The sequence below is a fragment of the Elaeis guineensis genome, chromosome 5 (assembly GCF_000442705.2).
Source record: "Elaeis guineensis isolate ETL-2024a chromosome 5, EG11, whole genome shotgun sequence".
Taxonomy (NCBI): domain Eukaryota; kingdom Viridiplantae; phylum Streptophyta; class Magnoliopsida; order Arecales; family Arecaceae; genus Elaeis; species Elaeis guineensis.
Window position 1 is genome coordinate 120,799,950 of NC_025997.2, and position 7,036 is coordinate 120,806,985.

Below are 7,036 nucleotides of genomic sequence, written 5' to 3' on the forward strand. Positions count from 1 at the left end.
GATTCAAATATTTTTTTTTCTTCCAATAGCACCAAATAATGACTGAAATGAGCATAAACACTGCACTTTGCAAATCTTTTGAGAAAAAATGACATCTCTATTTAATACAAAGATCCAAAGATCACTTATAAGAATGAAAATCGAGAGGGAAGAACAAAAAGTATTTTATAAGGTAGTAGTAAAGGGGTACACAATAAATATATACTTAATAAACTCAACTGGATCATCACACAAAGAGCAATCCCCCAAGTTGACACTAATTTTGATTTAAAGATTTTCTCTCGTGTTGAGTGTATTAAGAAAATCAAGCTAGATACAACACTTCACTTCTGAAGGAACTTTCAATTTCTAAAAAGAGTTGGCAAGCTCCCATTTGATGCCCTCATTATTAATGAAATAATAGATAGAGAAAGTAGTGGAGCCACGTGAAGGAGTCAATTGCCAATGGATGCTATTGAAGCTATTTCCAAATTGTAAGTTATTCAAAACATTTTGCAGGAGCATTTCAGCTTGAGTATGATAAATGAGAGTGGATTCTAAAATTTCAAATTTTGATTCTTTAGGATAAAATTTTACTATAGATAGCAAGTCTGAAATATGTTAGAAAAAGTAATATAAAGAAGGATCTCAAGGTTCCAAGCACCTTTTCAAAAGAATATATTTAATCTATTATCAATGACAAACTTAACCCCGTTCTAAAAAGACGGTAGGCTAAAGATGTCATGAAAGAATATCAACCATTCTTTCACATAAAAGATGCAATCCAATACCATAAATACTTTGGATCACACAAGGAGCATAGCAACGCTTCATGGGTCAGCAGAAAACCAACTTGATGCCTGCTTGGCTAAGTAGCCTACGATATACTTGTATCCATGGTGAAGTAGTTTGTTACCTTTTGGTAAGTGTTTGACCCAATCAAATCACCACTCACAAATTATGATTTTGTTATGGTACTTTTTTATAATATTTTATTAAAAATTATGGGAAAGTCTGAACCATCCAACCAACCAAGGATATTTAAGATATTTTATCTTAACAGGTTAGTAGCAGGTTACACCAATCTTCCTATATTTTATTATTTTTCTAAAATTAATATTTTATTATTTTTCTCTCCTGACCTGGTTGAACCAAGCTGGCTCAACTCTTTTCATCCCGCGGTCGTCTTCCCCATAATTCTTCCTCTACCATAATCTTCTACTCCTCTCCAGCATATTGTGCTCCCTCGACAGACACCATGCTCCATCTTTGTTTTCTTCTCACGACGCATCTTCACCATGTGGCATGCCTCACATTCTCCTCTCACCTCCTTGCAACTAGCACACCATGCTCCATTGGATCCCACCGGTGTCTTCTTCACCTCCTCGTCTCCTCCTCTCATCTCCTCATGACCGGTGCACCATGTGGCGGGGTGAGGCCGGTGGAGAGGGAGGAAATGGACAAGGAGGAGACGGGCGAGGAGGGGAGGTCGTCGGTGGCAGCGATGGAAAGGAAGGGGAGGAAGTGGTGGCGGTGGCGGGGTGAGTTCAGTGGAGGAGGGGGTGGCGCAGTGGCGGGTTGACCCGATGGAGAGGGGTGGAGGGAGGAGATGGGCGAGGAGGGGAGGTTGGCGGCAGCGGCAACGGAAAGGAAGGAGAGGAAGTGGTGGCGGTGGTGGGGTGAGTCCGTTGGAGGAGGAGATGACGATGGTGGCGGGGTGAGTCCGGTGGAGAAAAAGAAGGTGGAAGAGGTGGGGAAATAGGAGACGGGCGAGGAGGGGAGGTCGGTGGTGGTGGTGACGGAAAGGAAGGGGAGGAAGTGGTGGCGGTGGTGGGTTCAGTTCGGTGGAGGAGGAGGAGGTAAAGAAGAAGGAGGTGGCAACGATGGCGGGGTGAGTTCAATGGAGAGGGAGGAGGTGGCACCGTCGGGGGGAGGGGTGGAGGGGGAGGGAAGGGGGTGAGGTGGGTGGATCGGGTTTGGAAACGAAGGGAAGTATTTAGGAAAAGGCTCTAAAGTTTTTTAAAAAAATATATCTTGCCATGCCACCCATTCCATCGTAAAATAGTCCTAGCGTTCTACAAAATTACCCGCACCATTCACACACGTGACTGGCAATGGAAGATTGCTGGTGGATGGATCTTGACAATCCACGTTGAATCGGATGGCCAGCAGTTTTTTTAAGGATTAGAAGATTGTTCTACCCCTTAGAATACTGTAGTAAATAATATGCATTCGATGTATCGCCAAACAATGATAATTTGAATTATCTGATAATCTGGATTATATATAATTTAAATAAATTATTAATAATATTAGTTACTATATTTGATATATATAATTAATATTATAATAAAATTATTTAAAATTTTGATTGACATATTTAGTATGATAATCAAATTATTGGTAGTATAACATCAAAATTTTAAAATATTTTTAAATCAAAATTTTTAATTTTTTAAAATAAAAAATAAAAAATATTATATATTATAATATATAATATATATTATATTATATATAATATATAATATAATTATTATATTTTTATTTTTATTATTTTTTTCTTCCTTCTTGTTGGTGCAAAAATCCGCCTGCGCCGGAGAAGCTGGAGTCGAGGGAGTCGCGGTCGCCGCCGGGATCTGCAAAAGAAGTCTAAATCGGAGGTGGGGTTGCTCCGGCAAGACCCTCCGACGCTCAAGTCAGTTCTCTGCCTCAACAAGAATGGAGTGCTCGAACGGAAATTTTAGCAGAGTTTCTAGATAAAAAATGAGAGCTTAGAGAATAACGTATCTGGGGTCCCCCTTTTTATAGGCAGAAGGTGCAACAGACTGATAGAGACGTTCGTAACCGTCTGGTAGTGGGCCGTCCATAGTCAGGAGGAATTTATTGCGAAGGGTAGTGGAGCGGAATCGTGGCTATCGCCGTAGCTCGCCACGTGGAATCAGTTGCAGGGAGTGGAGCAGCGTCTGTTGTCGTGACTCGTCAGGAAGTAGTGGAATCGCACCGGACCGCTGCAGGGGGTGGAGCAGAATCGTGGCCGTTAGTATGGCCTGCCAGGAAGTAATGGAGCTGCGTAGGGTCCGCCGCAGGGAGTGGAGCAGTGTTATCTGTTACTGTGGCCTGCCAGGGGGTCCAGACTTGTCGGTCGAAGTTCGGTCGGAGTGTCTGACGGAGAGGGGTGGTTAGCTATCCATTTGAGAGGAGCCCGGAGTCCGGCTTCCGTAAGAGTCCGGACGAAGTCTTCCTTTAGCCGAAGTCGGGGACGAGGCCCGGCTCCCATAGGGGTCCGGGCGGAGTCTTCCTGCAATTAAAGTCAGGGGCGAAGTCCGGCTCCCGTAGGAGTCCGGACGAAGCTTACCAGTGGTTGAAGTTGGTGACGGAGCCCGGCTCTCGTAGGAGTCCGGGCGGAGTCTACTTGCGGTCGGAGTTGTGGGCGGAGTCCGGCTCCCGTAGGAGTCCGGACGAGGTCTGTCTGCAGCCGGAGTCGGGGACGAGGCCCGGCTCCCGTAGGGGTTCGGGCGGAGTCTTCCTGCAATTAAAGTCAGGGGCGAAGTCCAGCCCCCGTAGGAGTCCGGACGAAGCTTACCTGCGGTTGAAGTTGGTGATGGAGCCCGGCTCCCGTAGGAGTCCGGGCGGAGTCTGCTTGCAGTCGGAGTTGTGGGCGGAGTCCGGCTCCCGTAGGAGTCCGGGCGGGGTCTGTTTGCAGCCGGAGTCGGGGATGAGGCCCGACTCCCGTAGGGGTCCGGGCGGAGTCTTCCTGCAATTAAAGTCAGGGGCGAAGTTCGGCTTCCGTAGGAGTCCAGACGAAGCTTACCAGCGGTTGAAGTTGGTGACGGAGCCCGGCTCCCGTAGGAGTCCGGGCGGAGTCTGCTTGCAGTCGGAGTTGTGGGCGGAGTCTGCTTGCAGTCGGAGTTGTGGGCGGAGTCCGGCTCCCGTAGGAGTCCGGACGAGGTCTGTCTGCAGCCGGAGTCGGGGACGAGGCCCGGCTCCCGTAGGGGTCCGGGCGGAGTCTTCCTGCAATTAAAGTCAGGGGCGAAGTCCGGCTCCCGTAGGAGTCCGGACGAAGCTTACCTACGGTTGAAGTTGGTGACGGAGCCCGACTCCCGTAGGAGTCCGGGCGGAGTCTGCTTGTAATCGGAGTTGTGGGCGGAGTCCGGCTCTCGTAGGAGTCCGGACGAGGTCTGTCTGCAACCGGAGTCAGGGACGAGGCCCGGCTCCCGTAGGGGTCCGGGCGGAGTCTTCCTGCAATTAAAGTCAGGGGCGAAGTCTGGCTCCCGTAGGAGTCCGAACGAAGCTTACCAGCGGTTGAAGTTGGTGACGGAGCCCGGCTCCCGTAGGAGTCCGGGCGGAGTCTGCTTGCAGTCGGAGTTGTGGGCGGAGTCCGGCTCCCGTAGGAGTCCGGACGAGGTCTGTCTGCAGCCAGAGTCGGGGACGAGGCCCGGCTCCTGTAGGGGTCCGGGCGGAGTCTTCCTGCAATTAAAGTCAGGGGCGAAGTCCGGCTCCCGTAGGAGTCTGGACGAAGCTTACCAACGGTTGAAGTTGGTGACGGAGCCCGGCTCCCGTAGGAGTCCGGGCGGAGTCTGCTTGCTGTCGGAGTTGTGGGCGGAGTCCGGCTCTCGTAGGAGTCCGGACGAGGTCTGTCTGCAGCTGGAGTTGGGGACGAGGCCCGGCTCCCGTAGGGGTCCGGGCGGAGTCTTCCTGCAATTAAAGTCAGGGGCGAAGTCCGGCTCCCGTAGGAGTCCGGACGAAGCTTACCAGCGGTTGAAGTTGGTGACGGAGCCCGGCTCCCGTAGGAGTCCGGACGGAGTCTGCTTGCAGTCGGAGTTGTGGGCGGAGTCCGGCTCCCATAGGAGTCCGGACGAGGTCTGTCTGCAGTCGGAGTCGGGGACAACTCGTGAGGGTTAATCCCGTTGAGAACTTCGGCTGAGGGTATTTTATACCCAACACCAGTCCCCCTACTTCCGAGTTTGAATTTCGAATGAAGAAAGTACAGAGAGGTTTGCACAGCCGAAGTTGTCCCCTTGAACCCTGTGTACGACCGCCTCCAGATTTTTTGGCATTAAATGTGCGCGTGCTGGAGTCTTTTTGAATCGGGGTGATACGAAGGGACCCTTCGAAATTTTTGCTGGTACGCTAGCCCAGGTACGGTGCAGTAATGGCTCTGTCAGCCGTCAACCGCTTTTAGCCGTCTGCCGTGGTGAGTGGGACACGTGTTGAGCGCGGGCCGGTCTGGGGGGATTCGCGATCATTATGGTGCCGGATCTCAGGGTCTATTTAAACCCGCCCTTCCACCTTTAGGGACCCTATTCCGCCTGAGAGTTCCATCAGTATTCGCCCCTTCTTCGAGAGTCCCGATTCTCCTTGGCGTCTTCTTGGGCCATAAGCGTCCTTCGAATCGTCCCCTTCCTCACCCCTCTGCATCCCTCAGGGCGATCTAGGTTAGTCCCAGAACCTCCGTCCTTCTTCTTGCCATTTAGGGGCCTTTTCTTCGTCATTTTCTTCTGTCGTATTCCTCCGAGTTAGTCTCCTGTGACCTCTCGTCCTTTGTCCCATCTGTCTTCTTCGAGATCTTTAGAGTCTTCATTCGAAGTTATTTGAAATGTCTTCCGGCTCTTCCGCTTCCAGCGGTTCCGGGAGTTCTTCCGCCTCAACCCCTCAGGTCCCTCGTTCTGTAGATGAACCCGCATCTGGGGCTGGGCTTCGTCCGATTTTTGCGTCGGGCGCCATTCCATGCTCCCTGACTCCAGATGAACTCCTTCTGATAAGGGTTCAGTATGGAGTTCCTCCGAAGTATGACCTGGAGCTGCCTGGCCCCTCCGACCGAGCTAGCACTCCTCCACCCGATCGTTTTTGCCTGTATCAGGAGGCGTTCCGTGCCGGGCTCCGGCTTTCGCTTCCGTCTTTTGTTATCGTCCTCTTCCGCTTCTTAGATATCTCTTTGGCTTCAGTTGCTCCGAATTCTTTTAGGTTTTTGATAGGGTTTCTCTTCCTTTGCCACGTAGTCGAGGTCCAGCCGTCCCTCTCTCTGTTTAGGCATTTCTATACCTTCAAGCGTCATCCTTCGACAAAGGACTGGTGGTATTTCTCCCCTCAGTTCGGCAAGAAGGGGTTGCTGAAAGGTGCCCCATCTTCAATCCACAACTGGAAGGAGAAATACCTCTTCGTCCACTGCCCGACCCTAAGGCTGGGCCTGCCCCCTTGGGGCTCTCTGAGGGATTCTGTCCGTCGGGCCCCTAGTCTGGGGGAGGACGACCTCCAGGCTGCCCAGAAGCTTCTTGACTACTCCGCTCCTTCCCTTCCCAACCTTCTGAGGGAGCAATTTTTGTTCAACATCGGCCTGAGCCTCTAGGATCCTGCGAGTACTCCATCTTTTCCTTTCCCTTCTTTTTTTCCGTCCTTCTTCTTTTTCTTTCTTTTTCTTCTCTCTTCTTCCTTCTCTTTCTTTTTCTTTTTCTTTTTCTTTTTTTTAGGAATGGACGCCGAAGCAGCACGGATGCTCGCCAGGGGCCTCAAGGCCCACAAAAGAAAAGGTGTCGCGGTCTCCGGATCAGCAAAGAAGATCAGGATGGAGAAGACGAGCCTGGCCGCGCCTGTCCGGGCGGCCCCCACGATTGACGTTCCTTCGGACGCCGAACCAACGTCCCCCGGGCCTCTTCAAGGAGTCCGCCGACTGGGGCTCCCGTTTTGGGGGTCCGCTCCACGGAGGCGCCCGTAGCCGAGAGGGGGAGGAGAAGGAAGTCGGTGGCCCGTAGGGTGGGTAGCCGCCAAGCCACCGCTGACGAGTCCCTCAGTTCTGAAGAGGAGCCGGAGAATCCCTTCAATGATAGGGACCTGATCAAGCGGTTGATCGACGACTGCATTCTGCCTGAAGTCGTCGAGAGGATCGACCGCGTCGATCCTGAGTAGCGGGTTTGGGACTCCCTAGGGTCCTTCCTCGAGGTAAACAAATCTTCATTTAACCGGCTATTCAACCCTTGTTCTGATCCCCTAGCCGCCCTTGCAGATTGGGCACCAGCTCCTCGCCAATATCGAGGTGACGAACCGGGCGAGGAGGGATGCC